Here is a 15,887-nt window from a genome sequence, read left to right on the forward strand (position 1 = left end):
CGAAAACTACCCCTTTCATCCTCTTTCACACACATAATTCAGCCCTGTTAAAATCCATTTCCAAACATTTACAAGCAACCTAAACAGAAATTCTGTACAAATTAAGCATCAATTCCCCATTCTCTACCCCCATTCTAGGTCCTGGTAACCAATATATATCCTATATTCCAACTTTATGAGTTTGCTTGTTCTAATTGTTTCATAACAGTAGGATCATACAATATTTGTCCTTCTGTGTCTGGCTTATTTCAGTCAACATGCTGTCCTCCAGGCTCATCCATGTTGTTGCATGCATCAGTACTTCATTCCTACTTATAGCTGAATAATATTGCATTGTTTGTATATACCACATTTTGCTTATCTGCTCAAGAACTAATGGGGCACTTGGGTTGCTTCCATCTTTTGGCAAATGTGAATAATGCTGCTATGAATGTTGGTGCTCAAATGTCTGTTCATGTCCTGCTTTCAATACTTCTGGGTCTATACCTGGTAGTGGGATTGCCAGATTATATGGCATCAATTAATTTTAATCCTTCTTAATTCATGTTTGTGTGTGTGTGTTTGTGTGTGTTTGGAGAGAGAGTTCATGCTATATTAAAAGAGCATAGGCTTCAGATTCTGACCACGTGTTCATATCCTGAGACTGCTGCTTTTAATAAAAGATTCGTTAGTAAATTACTTGGTCAATTGTAGTCCTTGTAATAGCACGTACCTTGTACTGGGATTGTGAGAATTTAAGCACAATAGCATATAAATTAAGAATTTGCACATGGTGGTGCAAACTCAAAAAGTAACTAAGAAAAAGATCCTGAGTTAGAAGGAATGTGTGTGCTTGAAAATGAATTCAGTTTGGGATGTATTCAGTGTGATGAGACCATCCAATTGTACAATGATCAATAACAAGCTGAATGCAGAAGGATCTAGGCTGGAGATGTAAGTTATGGAGTCATCCTTACATATGTGGCAAGGGAGGCTGTGGGGATGGATCAAGACTTCCCCAGGATGAGTGTGTAGTGTGAGTAGAGAGGAGATCCTAGAACCTAGGAACCTAAGAGCAACAATATTTAAGGAAGGCTAAATAAAGGAGATTTCTTTGGGGTTTATAATCTGAAGTTATATTATGATATGTATGGTAGCTTGACTCTATATGCAAATAACAGAAATGAATTAGAGCAAGTAGAGAAAAACTGATTTTTCAAAAATAGGCTACATAAATCTCTGAGAACCTAAAAGCAAGAATATAACTGTACCTCATGACAGACTGGAACCAGGGATACTGAGGGTATTTTTTCTCACTCTTAGCTCTGTTTCAACCTGCATGTCTGCTTTATTCTTCTGCAGACAGATTTTATTTGTTCTTCCAAACTTGCGCTGAAAAAGTTTATACCAGATGCTGAATTTTATGTCTCCTCCATCCAAGAAACCAACTCAAATTGAAAATAGAATTTCAGTCTTTGTTCTGAGCTTTGGAAAAAAGGTATTATTTCATATATATAAGTCTTGGGCATTTTCACTGTTTGCCTCAGTGCTACCAGCCAGACTGCACTACTATCACCAGAGCTAACCAGTCACTTGGCCTGGGTAACTGAGTCAACCCATTCCTTTGGCTGTCTCCATGCAGGCAGGCCAACCAGCCAAGTGCCAAGAATTCTGACTCCACTTACCACTTTCAGACTTGGATGAAACACTACACTGTAGGGTGTGGAATCAGGCACCTGTCATAGCTGGCAAAGCACCCAGATGTTGAACTCCAATAGGATAGGAGAATTAGATTTCCAAGAGGCAAAAGCTGACTGAATTCCATCCCATCTTTCCTCCCATGGATTATTCAGATTTGTAATTTTTCTTTGTGTCCAAAGGAATCCTGTATGCTGAATGGTACAGCTGTTGAACAACCTACTATTCCTTTTGTTTAGTAGCTAATGCAGAAATAAACTAATTTCCCATTTTTTCCTGCCTCACTTCTCCCTTTCCTCTCTTTAGCTGCCCTGAGTTGCTATCTGACAAATAAATCAGTAGCCCATTAACCCTTGTTTCAGGCTCCATTTTCTAAGGAATGCAGTCTAGGAGGGGAATTTCATTTTTCAGATTGGCTCCAGTACCCCCATTGATTGTACCCCAGGAGAAAAGAAAGCAAAGAAATCCCGGCATGTTTGTTAGGGACCCATCCATGAGATTTTATGGGCTAAATGATACAGGGAGCTTGTTTCCAGAGGAAGGACCATTGCCGTTGGGCCAGGCATCACAAAAGATATCAACAAACATAAAGATGTAGTCATCAAAGCTTCTTCTGTAAGTTACTACTCTTTCCTTGTGGGACTGATAATTGAAAGTGCTTCTGTTTTACGTTTTCCCCCTCTTTAAACAGAAGAATGAATCTGACCAGTTGAGGTATATTTCTGTGAGAAAATAATCCTCTTAGGAAAAATAACTTATCATTTTTGTAGATTGAAAAAGTGACATGATGCAAATTATTAGTTTTCTAGTATATTCCTCTATGAAGTTAAAAAATGTCAAATTAATCCTATGCCCTTATCACAATGTTCTAGGGCAGTGGTTTCAAACGCTTTCCTTACAAGTAATATCTTTTGGATTTCCGGAAACCATAGAAACAGTTCAATTCATTGAGATAAAGGTAGGGAAAGTACTGGCACAATTCCCCTCTTTATCATAGAGGAAGTCCACAGCAACCAGTGAGAAGATGGGTTAGAGTTTGATAATCTTTGTGTGACCTGTGAGATCTATGTTAAGATACTTCAGGACACCTCAAATCTCTGTCCCTCCACTGCTTCTTGTAAGCCTAAACATGGTCAAGAGTAAAGATAATCACAGCAATATGGAAAAAATGAAAGACTTTAAAATCAGGTCTTCTAACCACTGAAAAAAAAAAAAATAGATTAACTTTTCTCCACTTCCCACCACACCATCAGAAGATATTGTTTTGCTTCCTTCCATTCCTTTAATAATCCAACAAATTGTTTGAAGCTTACAATATGTAGAATACCATAGATGGCCTATAAAGACTAACCATATTATATATCTATGCCCCCAACTATAATGATATCATAATCTGATGGTTAAATCGCTTCTTTCAAATAATTCGTTGTGCTCTTAATCAATGTTGTTTAAAATGTTAAATTTTATTACAGTAAAATTTTCTTTTACTGATAACAATTCTTAAATGAATCCAATTAGAATTTCTGTAAAGGCATTAATATAAAAACTTAATCATTGTGTTTAAATGTCCAATAAATATCAAGGAATAGCTTCAGTCTAGCAATTCCTGTTAAAATGGCAATGCTTAGGGCAAGTTGGAAAAGCAGCTGAGAAGTTTTCTATCCAATAAATGAAAGAAAATTGTGGGATTTCAAACAAACTATTTACTTTTGTTACCTGTTTGATTAATTACTCTGTTTAGCAGTCATATTTCTGAGGACTCAAGAATTTAGGAGCTAGAGATCAGAGAAAAAACAATGATTTTGTTCAGCTCCTTTCCCAACCCCAGATGTTTTGCTCCTATTTTAGATGAGAAAAGAGAATGTAGAAAAGCCAATTCATTCTGATTAGTTTAAACAGTTATTTGGGTCTCTGAGTTGAAGTAGCGCAGTGCAGTTGAAGGAATGTGGGCTTGGGAGTCAGTCAAATTGGGTTTGAAATCAATTTTTTGCCCTTTCTTTCTCTGTAATAATGGGTAATTTACTTAACCTCTTGCTGTCTTCATACTTCAAAAGGGTGATAATGATATTTATGATAGGATTTTTGTAAAAATTCAATTATATTAACTAACATATGGCATATATAAGGCACTTGGCATAGGGTAAATAAAAGTGAGGTCAAATATTTATTGGCAGCAGATTATCTGAGAACTTGAAGTATTAAAACCGTCAACAGACTTTACTAAGAGATCCTAGTTCCATAATGTTCTCAGGTAACAAGTTCTAATACAGCTACCATGAGAACTAACCAGGCCTTTAATAGAGATATCTAATTTTTTAAGATATTTTAAATTTCTAACAAGTAACTTAGCGTAAGAGTGTTGTGATTATCCTCTTTATTAATCAAATTCTATAAGGAACAAACTCTTCAGACCAGAGTACCATAACCAAAACAAACACAACTTTCATCTGATGGCAGATTCCCCTAATTGCAGGCAATGTTCTCTAACATATTCACCTGGTTCTCAAATCAGACTCACTAAGAGGATTCATAACAATACTGATGGCTGGGTTCACCCCCAGAATTTCTGATTCAGTGGGTCTGGGGTGGATCCAAGAATTTTCACTACAGGTTTCCAGGTGATGTTGATATGCCTAATCTGGGACCACACTTTGATATAAAGAAATAGTCTTTTGGATGCTTTCAAATATATGCTTAAGTCATTATAAAGGGACAAGTATTTATGTACATAAAAATTAAATATATATAAATTATATTATATATAATATAATCTCCTTTTCCACTATCTCCTTTCTTCATTCCCTCACTAAAAAGCATGATTCAACTAAGACATCTTGGGAGACAGTGTTTGAGAAGTGATTATCACACCAAGACTCCAAGGTGGATAGTACTATAAGTTCTTTCATTAATCAAATTCGACATAACCCAACAAACCCTCCTTTGCCTAGTACCTACAAGATTCTCAGCCTCTCAAATTTGCTTTAAATCTTAACACTTTAGTATATTTTCTCCCATGCTCCTCATTTTATTCTCATCCTAAGGAGGGCTGCCTTAGAGAAGATCTAAGAAGAGGGTGGAAAGACTGTGAACATCTCAATCCTTACAACTCAAAAAAGTTGTTCCACTCTTCTGGGCATTTCTCTCCAAATCTATATCAGGTTTTAATTGTCCTTGATGCTTGGCTTCAATATCCTGGCTCAATTGATTATTTCTGGCTCTGATCCTTGGCTTTTTTCCATCCTTTCTTGCCCCTTGTTATTGACATTGATGCCCCTGCTTTGTCCTGCATCTAAATTTGGTAATACTTTCCATTTACCCTTCATTTTTGGTTCTTGCCACTCTGATGTATCCATTTCTTCCCTATCTATCCCTGAATCCACTCTTTATAGCATAACAATCTCCTTACACAAGAAGTATACTCCCCCCCTTTTTTTTCCATGAATAAACCTCTCTTCATCAGTCTTCTTTTATTAAAGTAAACGTGTTTACCACGATGACATAAGATCTTTTACAATTTTCTCCTCTACTTTTTTTTTTTTCTCTTTTCTCTGTTCCTTGACTTCTGGGGCCCCAGTATGTTGAATCTTCATACTACTTTAATTCTAATGCTATTTTCAGACTCGTTCTACTGCATCCACTCTGTAATCTTTCCTACTTTTACCATCCACATTCCCCTTTTCTCTCTCTTTTTTTAAAATCTTATTTGTTTTCCATCTTCAGGTCATCATTACACCTTCATCACTGTCTTTAATAGCTGTTTAACCCCATTCTTCCTTTCATCATTGCCAGACACAGTGGTTCTCGAGTCTAGCTGCTTTAGAATCAACATTAGAATCACCTGAGAAGCTTTAAAAATTGATACCTGAATTGCCCTATTCCTGTGGTTCTAATTTAATTGGAGAGGGCCCAAAGATTGGTATTTTCGAAAATCACTTTCCAGGTAATTAAGTTCTATATCCACTGTGGATAACTACTGCTCTACCATCACCCTTAGCAGTTCTACTATCTATGATAAAGATCTTTCTCACTTCCTAGACTCACAGTTCCTCCATTCCAATTCTAAGTATTGTCACTTTATTTTGCCTGCAGCATTACTTGGACATACCTTACAACTCATCATCACTTGAGATAATTCTACCATTTACCAGCATAATCTCAGACTCTGACATTGAACTAATCACAACCTTTCTTTCGTTTCCTGAGGGAATGAACACTGATTATGTTCTAAATTCTCATTAGGATCTTATTTTGTTCCTTGCCTTCTCCCAATTCATCCAACCTGATGACTTTACTTTCCTGTCCACAAAGCCAGAAATTTTCATTAATACAAATTTCAATAATACTAACATCCATTAGGTAGGAATACTTAGTCTCCAGCCCTCATTTTCCCACAGAAGAAAGGGAACCTCTGCTTCCTAGAAGAATGTATTGGAAGAGTAGTTGAGGCCTCTTCTCCAAAGCCCCTCAGAAAACCACCTGCAAAGGAGGTTGTGGTTGTAAGCATTTGATTGATAAGATTGGGGGAAGAATCTGAGCATGTATAGTTTAGTCTCTGTGCTGGTCTGAATCTGTTATGTATCCCGTAAAAGCCACATTCTTCTAATCCAGTATTGTGGGGGCAGACCTATTGTGGGTAGGACCTTTTGATTAGATTATTTCCATGGAGATGTGACCCTGCCCATTCAGGATGATTCCTTCAAGAAAGCTCGCGAGGAGAGCTCAGAGAAGCTGAAAGAGATGTTTTAGAGTGAAGCAAATATATGTAATCCAGAATTTGCCCCCAGGAGAAGCTGAAAAAGACATTTTAGAGAAAGCCACTAAAACCAGAAGCTAAACCTGGGAGAGAAGGTTCAGCAGAGCCAGCCAAGTGCCTTCCCATATGGAACCCCAGATGCCTTAATTTGGGCATTTTCATGGCCCTAGAACTATAATTTTGCAACTAATAAATCCCCATTGTAAAAACTAATCCATTTCTGGTATTTTGCATTTCAGCGGCTTTAGCAAACTGGAACAATCTCTTTCTCCCTTTTGCTCACCCTGAATTAAGGATGCACAGTTCTTTCTTCTCTACCAGGCAATAAGGGCAGTTATTATCAAAGACTATACAGGGAAGGTTAATTCAGTGAGGGAAGCATTTAGTAAACCAATATGGGTTTCTAAGCTACATTCTCTAATTCAGCTATATGAGTAATAAATCTTGCCTTTTGATCCCTGTGTGATTGCAGTGACTTTCTCACCACTGGTTCTCATTTAGGAGGAGAAAAACCCCAACCACAGACTGTACTAATTAACCTTCTTTCACTCTCCTTTTGTTGAGTAATCTGGGAATCCATAAAATGGGTTTTCTATCCTCAGGCGCTCTTGTTGCTGCCCAATTTTAGAGGAATGCACAAAGTCCTGCTGACTGGATCCACTGTAATTCATTACCTCTAAATTCAGCTGGGCCCACATTGTTGCATAATTTATCTTTTATTCCTTGTATGTGCTTACTATTTACCTCCTTTCTCATAGCTATTCCTACCTTCTGTATTCGCCTAAAGCTCTCATCTACCCACCCTCAGAATTTTCAGTGAATAAACTCAGTGCATATATTCTTTGAGAAAACCATACAATATTTACATTCCTTATTTTCCTGTTCTTCATTTTTAAATTCTCACAACATTCTCGATCTCTCCCCTCTCTGAGACCTCATTCCATCAAGTCCTCTCTTTTGTTTACAGCTTCATTTTTTCCCCCTCTTTGCAAAATAATTTCTCTGCCTGAAAACGTGGCCACAATAAACAAGGCTATAAACTGAAAACAAAATCCTCATTCCTATTACTCCTTGAAATGATTTTCTTGTTTTCTTCCCTTCAGGACATGGTTTTTGAAAGAATCTTATAGATTTTATAACTCCATTTTTAAATTTCTCTCTCACCCTTCGCAATGTTATTCAGGACCACCCAAACTAATGGAAATACCTCTTTTCCAATCACCAAAAAAAATTGTACACAGATCTTTCTTTTTCACCCCTTATATTGTCTCCCTCCTTTCTTTCCCTTGTCTAATCCACCCTCATCCAAGGTTTCAGCTCTTAATAAAAGTGATAATTTAAAGCTACTGCCACTCCCTTCACTCCATATTCCCATTTAAAATTATTGACCTGGGCCTAAACTCAAGAAGTTTCTAACCCAATTTCTCAGCTTGTTCTTTATCCCCTATTTCAGTAAATGGCAATTTGATATCATAATGACTCAGGCATCATTTCACACATTCATTTATTAATTTCTCATTCATTCATTGTGTACCTGTTCCTTGCCAAGCAGTGCATCGTATCCTGGGAATTACAAAGGAGAATAAAACACCTGTCTTCAGTGGTCTGATACTATATTAGGGAAGAAAACTGACAGTGTGTGCAATAAATGCTATTCTAGGGGTATGAATAAAAGGCTGTGGGATCAGAATGGAAAGTGACTAAATCTGTAGGGGAGGAGGAGAGAAATGTTTCTTATGAGGCAGGTAATTCAGTTGAGTAATAAGAATTGTTTATTATAAAAGTAGAGAAGGAAATTCCAAGTGACTACCAGGAAATAAGAAATTTGGTTTGACTAGGGCATAGAATCCAAAGAGGGTGGGACAGAGTAGAATAAGTCTCAAGTTATTGTGAAGGTCTCAGTATTCCATATGCTGGTCCCTGAACCAGTGATCAAATTTGTTTTTAGGAAAATTGCCTTAGCTGAAATGTGGAGTAGGGAAAACAGTCACCTTTGGTTCTACTTCTCCAATTTCCCCAGCATTGGATCATTTGTTAAAGCTTACAAATATGCCCTTTACATGGCCTTCACATCTTTCCTCTACTGTCTATATCCAACTGCCCCAGGACTTCAGTACCTCTCCCTTAAATATCTGGTCAAGTGGTCTCTGCCTCTAGAGTCTCCTTTACAATAAAATGGTACTTGACATCTTCAAGAGAACTGTTCCAGTCATGTCATTCACAGACTTTCCAGGACACTCCACTGCCTACCGCATTGAATGTACTGTCTCCATCATGACATTTAAGACTTTCTGCAGTGAGCTCTCTCACTGGTTATCCATTAAGATAAAGTGCACATGTCCAGTGTCACATGTCCAGCGAGCACTTTTGCCTATTTATACATAACAAAAGCTTTTCCTCATCCATGCCACTGCTTTTGTGTTTATTTTATGTGCAACACCATCCTCTTGTCTCTGCCTTTTGAAACCCTGTCTTCACTTTAATATTTATCTTAAAATACACCTTCCTCCAGATTAAAATTTTAAATTATTCCAAACAGATATGATTTTCTCTTTTTGCTTTTATGACAGATTCTATCCTATTTTATAATGTGACTTCACAATCTATCTGACATGATGAGAATTGATTCAGGAGGTTTGGGTGGGAAGATGGCAGTGTATGAAGCTCCAGGAATTGGTCCCTCCAACAGAATGACTATTGAACTGGCAGAAACTGTCTGAAACTCTGGAGCTCTTGGAATGCTGTGGAGCATCCAAGAAAGAGCTGGGAAAAAAGGCTGTTAAATTGTGGTAAATACTAGTGAGTCCCTCCTTCCACTGGAGCAGTGGGGACCACAGCCCCTACTCCTGCTATATCTTTATGGTACCAGGTTGGGATGTATAGACCTAGTCCTCCAAGATTTGGAGGCTGTGGCCTGATTACTGATCACTACTTCTGATCAGCTGCTTCAGATCACCAGGGGCCAGCTCTAAGTGCAGACATTAGTGACAGAGGAGTCATAAACATAGTAGCATTCCTCAAAACTATGGAAAACAGATAAGGGCTGTAGTAACTGGGCAAGTGTCAAATCAAGAAACCAATTCAAAAGCCCAGAAGTTCTGGCATCCTTGCTGGACCCTCCACCACCTTTCCCCAGGTGGTGAAGAGCCAGCCTGTGCTGCCATTGTGGATCCCTGGCCCTGTTCTGGCAGAAGGAGAGTAACCCCTATGGGCATACTGGAGTGCCAGAATATCAGTGCCAGTCAATCAGAAGGCAACCTGAAAAACTGACCTAGGAAACTTGTCTCAGGCTCCCACTCCCCTTCAGATAGAAGCGGTTTGGAATAGTAAAGGCAATTTAAGAAACAATTAAATCAAAGCCTGGGACAAGGGCTTACCTACCTAAATTATACAACAAAACACTATGGAGGGGGAGAAAGTCTGTTTCATAGGGGACATTCAGTTCCTATAAACAGAGGTATTCCTAAGACCAAGGGCCAGCACAAGTCCAGGCCAAGACACAGGCCTAGAAAAGACAGGGAGGCATCCTGCACTTTGCATTTGTCTTGAGCTGATCCTCTTGATAGGAAGGCTGAACTCTGAAGGAAAGCACTAGCCAACACAGAGACAATTTACAAAGTCTGCAAAAGGTGTTTCTTTTGTGTGTGGTGGTTTGTTTGGTCTTGTTAGCTCCTGGTGCTCAACAAAATCTCTGTCATAACAAAAACTGGATATAAACTCAAGGAACAGATAGCTAAGGGACTAAGTCCCAAAGTTAACACTTTAAGATATTAAAATGTACAGTGTGCAACAAAAGATTATAAGAAACAATAAACGGGAAATGATATCCCTTATAAAGGAATAGGGTTAAAATCCAGAAAACATCAATGAAGACCAGTCTGTGGACATACAAAACAAAGAATTTAGAAAATGATCCTCAATGAATTCAAGGAGATAAAGGAAAATACAGAGAAACAACTAAATTATATCAGAAAAACAATGAATGAGAAATATGAGAATCTCAATAAAAAGCTAGAAATTTTAAATAGGAACCCTATAGAAATACTAGAATTGAAGACCTCAATAACAAAAATGAAAAATTCCCTAGAGCATATCAAAAGCTGACTAGAGCTGTCAGAAGAAAGCAAAACAAACAAACAAACAAAATCAGTGAACTCAAAGATAAGACATTTGAAATGAATCATGCTGAGGAGCAGAAAGAAAAAAAAATGAAAAAAAAATAATAAACAGAACCTGAGAGACCTGTGGCACACCATCAAGCAAACTGATATATGCATAGGGGAGTCCAAGAAGGAAAGAAAGAGAGAAAAGGGCAGGGGGAATAATAAAAAAAATAAAAATAATGGCAGAAAACTGACCAAACAGCAAAAAACATGAATATGCACCTCCAAGAACCTCAAACCTCAAGAAACTCAAACCTCAAAGAGAACCGCATCCAGACACAAAATATACAAACTGTTGAATGCAAAGGACAAGGAGAAGGTCCTGAAAGCTGCAAGAGAAAAGCAGCATGTTGTGTACAAGGTAGTCCCCATGAGATTAAGTTCCAGTTTGTCATAAGAAACCATTAGGCAAGAGGCAGTGGAAAGAAATATTTAAAGTGCTGAAAGTAAACAATTATCAACAAAGAATTTTGTATCTGGTGAGACTGTCTTTCAAAAATGAGGGAGAGATTAAGACATCCCCAGATAAACAAAAGTTGAGGAAGTTTATTACCACTAGACTTGTACTGCAGGTAATGCTAAAGAAAGTCCTTCAGACTGAAAGGAAAGGAACCTGAGGAGTGGACTGAAGTGACAGAAAAAAGTAAAGACTTCTGGTAAAGATAACCATATGCATAACTTTAAAAGCCAGTATTATTGTATTGTAATTTATGGTATGTAGCTCCACTTTTTACTTCTCACAGGTTCAAAAATGCAAATGCATAAGAAATAATGATAAATCTATTGTTTGGGAACTACTATGTATAAAGATATAATTTGTAACAATTTCAACAAAAAGATAGGGGTCATGTGTCTGTTATTGAAGTTAATTTGATATCAAATCAAACATGAGAGGTTAAATTTTAGTCCCATGGTAACCACAAAGAAAATATATAAAAATATTTACAGAAAGAAATGAGTAGGGACTTAAAAGGGTACAATACAAAAAATCCAATAAATATGAAAATAGGCATTAATGGAAGAACTGAGGAACAAAAAAAGGTTTAAGACTTACAAAGGCTATGTAGCAAAATAGCAGAGAAAAGTCCTGAATTATCAGTAGTTACTTTAAATATAAATGAATTGAACTCTCCAGTCAAAAGGCAAAGATTTGCAGAATGGATAAAAAAAAAATCATGATCCCATTATATGATGCTTACAGGAGATGCACCTTAAATTCTAAGACACATATAGGGGGATAGTGGACAGATGGAAAATATATATACCATGTAAATAGTAACCAAAAGAGAGTTGGGTTAGCTATACCAGTAGCAGACAAAATAGATTTTAAGTAAAAAGCTGTTACAAGGGACAAAAAAAGGTCACTATATACTGATAAAGGTGCCAGTTCAGCAAGAAGACATAATTATAAATATGGCCCTAATGTCAGAGCTCCAAAATACATGAAACAGATACTGACAGATTTGAAGTCAGAAATAGATGATTATACATTAATAGTAGGAGACTTCAATACACCACTTTTAATAATGGCTAGAACATCTAGACAGAAGATCAATAAGGAAATAGAACACTTGAACAATATTATGAGCCAACTATACCTAATAGACATATACAACATCTCACCTAAAGCAGCAGCATACTTATTCTTTTCTAGGGAACATGGATTATTCTTCAGGATAGACCATAGGTTAGGTCACAAAACAAGTCTCAATAAATTCAAAAATGTTGAAAAATACAAGGTATTTTGTTGGACCACAATAGAATGAAGCTAGAAATCAGTGAGAGAGGGAGAACTGGAAAAGTCACAAATGTGGGAATTAAACAACACATTCTTAAGCAACCAATGGGCCAAAGAAGAAATCACAAGGGAAATTAAATACCTTGAGGCAAATGAAAATGAAAACACAACATATCAAAGTTTATGGAATGCAGCGAAGTCAGTGCTTAGAGGGAAATTTATAGTTCTAAAGGGTTACATCTAAAAAAGAAGAAAGATCTAAAATCTGAGACATAAACCCACAACTGGAGGATCTAGATAAAGAGGAAATTAAACCATAGCAAACAGAAAGAAGAAATGCAAAGATTTAGAGTGGAGATAATTGAAATGGAGAATTTAAAAAATAGAGAGACTCAACAAAACCATAAGTTGGTTTGTTGAAAAGATCAGTAAAATAGACAAATTAGCTAGACTGGCAAAGAAAAAAAGAGGATTTAGACAGCTATAATGAAAAGTGACAGTGGAGACATAACTACTGATCACACAGAAATGAAAGGGTTTATAAGAGGATACTATGAACAACTATATGCCACAAATTTGATAATCTAGATGAAGTGGACAAATTCTGAGAAACACACAAACTGACCTACACTGACTCTAGAAAAAAACAGAAGATATCAACAGGCCAATAGCAAATAAAGAGACTAAATCAGTAATCAAAAACCTTCCAACAAAGAAAGCCCAGGACCATGTCTTTACTGGAGAATTTTACCAAACATTCAAAGAAGAATTAACTCCAATCCTGCTCAAACTCTTCCAAAAGTTTGAGAGGGCATACTATCTAACTCATTCTACAAGCCAAGAACACTCTAACACCAAAGCCAGTTTAAGAAACTATGTGAAATGAAAATTACAGACTGATAACCCTTATGAATATAGATGCAAAAATCCTCAACAAAATACTAGTGAAAAGAATCCAACAACACATTAAAAGAATTATACAACATGATCAAGTGGGATTTATCCCAGGCAAGCATTCATCATAAGAAAATCAATTAATGTAATACACCACAGTAACAAAATGAAGGGACAAAATCACTTGCTCATCTCAATTGATGCAGAAAAGCATTTGACAAAATCTGGCACCCTTCTTGATAGAAACACTTAGAAAACTAGAAATAGAAGGAAACTTCCTGAACATGATGAAGAGAATATATGGAAAACCCACAGCTAACATCATATATGGAAAGGCAAGTGTCCCCGGATGCCCAAAAATATCTTGAAAAAGAAGGATGAAGTTGGAGGACTCACAGTTCTTGATTTTCAAATGTATTACAAAGCTACAGTAATCAAAACAGCATGTTACTGGCACAAGGACAGACATAGCCAATGGAATCAAACTGAGAGTTCAGAAACAATCTATAGCCAACTGATTTTTGACAAGGGTGTCACATCCAGTCAATTGGGAAATAATAGTCTCTTCAACAAAACAGTTCTGGGAAAACTGGATAACCATATGTAAAAAAATGGAAGTGGACCCCTACCTCACACCTGTACAAAAATTAACACTAAGTGGATCAAAGATCTAAATATAAGAACCAGGATTATAAAACTCCTAGAAGAAAACAGGAAAGAATCTTCAGGACCTTGTATTATACAATGGTTTCTTAGACTTTATACCCAAAGCACAAGCCACAAAAGAAAAACTAGGTAAATGGGACTCCATCAAAATCACAATCTTTTTGCATCAAAGTACTTTATCATGAAGGTAAAAAAAACCTAAAGAATGGAAGAAAATACTTGGAAACCACAAATCTGATATGGGTTTAATTCCCAGAATATATAAAGAAATCCTGTAACTCAATAGCAAAAAGTCAAGCAACCAACTAAATATGGGCAAAAGACTTGAATATTAATTTCTCCAAAAAATATTTACAAAGGGCAAAAAAACATGAAAAGATGTTCAGCATTCTTAGCGATAGGAACACTCATCCTTTGTTCATGGCAATGTAAAATGGTGCAGTCTAGCAGCACCAGATCCAAGATGGCAGCCAGCATGAGGCTGATGAAGGAGCTTGAAGAAATCTGCAAATGTGGAACGAAAAACTTCCATAATATCCAGGTTGATGAAGCTAATTTATTGATTTGGCAAGGGCTTACTGTTCCTGACAACCCTCCATATGATAAGGGGGACTTCAGAATCGAAATCAGCTTTCTAGTAGAGTACCCATTCAAACCACCAAAGATAACACTGAAAACAAAGATCTACCAACCAAGCATTGATGAAAAGGGGCAGGTCTGTTTGCTGGTAATTAGTGCTGAAAATTGGAAGCCAGCCACCAAATCCAGTCCCTCATCGCACTGGTGAATGACCCCCAGACTGAGCACCCGCTTCCTGCTGACCTAGCCAAAGAATACTCTAAGGACCTTAAAAAGTTTTGTAAGAACGCCAAAGAGTTTACAAAGAAATATGGGGAAAAGCAACCTGTGGACTAAAACCTGCCGCAACTGATTCCAGCCAGTGTGAGCAGAGACCTGGAGCAGTGCATTCAGACACTCCGCAAATCAGGACTCTGTGGAAAATTGACATGTGCCACTGCCTGGCATTCCATTCCTGGCAGTTACTAACTTTCTACAGTTTTCTTGATCAAAAGTGGTCTAGGTACCTGTAAAGAAAGGATTAAAAATTTAAGATGTTCTTAAAAAAAAAAAAAAAAAAAACATGGTGCAGTCTGCCTGTAGAATTAATGTATGACCCAGCACTTCTACTTCTAGGTATATACCCCAAAGAATTGAAAGCAGGATCTCAAACAGGTAAAGCACACTGATGTGCACAGCAGCAATATTCACAATTGCCAGAAGATGGAAGCAAATCAAATGTCCTTCAACAGATGAATGGATAGACAAATGTGATATATACACATACAATGGAATACTATTCAGCTGTGAAAAGGAAGGCAGTTCTGATACATCCAACAACACTGATGAACCTTGAGGACATTATGTTGAGTGAAATAAGCCACACATGAAAGGACAAATACTGTATGATCTCAATGATAAGAAATAATTAAGATAAGCAAATTTGGAAACCAGAATGTAGGTTACCAGGGGGTGGGATATGGTTAGGGAATGGGGAGGTAATGCCTAATTGGTACAGAATTTAATTTGGGGAAATGGAAAAGTTTTGGTAATGGGATGATGTTGATGTAGCACAACACTGTGGATGTAATTAACACCACTGAGTTAAGTATCTTAATATGGTTAAAGGGGGAAAATTTTAGGTTTTATATATATATGTATATAACTAGAATAAAAATTTAAAACAAACAAACATAGTACTGTACTACACAAACTCTGGACACTAATGCAGCTATGGAGTATAATTAATAGTACTTAATAATAGTCCCTCATTAATTATAGCAAAGTTACCACACTAATGCAAAATATTAATAATAGGGGCTTATGTATGAGAACTCTATTTACTGCATGGTTTTTCTGTAAACCTACAACTTCTCTAATAAGAAAATTAAAAATTAAAAAAAGTTATCTGGGACAGCCATCTCCCCACCCATTCCCA

General features: G+C 36.9%; 1 protein-coding gene and 1 pseudogene across 3 annotated transcripts in view; both read left to right on the top strand.

Annotated features, from left to right (window-relative positions):
- SPAG16 (sperm associated antigen 16) overlaps window positions 1-15,887 on the top strand; it is a 1,128,509-nt gene that overhangs the window by 784,199 nt on the left and 328,423 nt on the right. The window lies entirely within an intron of this gene.
- On the top strand, window positions 14,355-14,806 carry LOC119544317 (annotated as a pseudogene).

Source organism: Choloepus didactylus, chromosome 9 (assembly GCF_015220235.1).
Source record: "Choloepus didactylus isolate mChoDid1 chromosome 9, mChoDid1.pri, whole genome shotgun sequence".
Taxonomy (NCBI): Eukaryota; Metazoa; Chordata; class Mammalia; order Pilosa; family Megalonychidae; genus Choloepus; species Choloepus didactylus.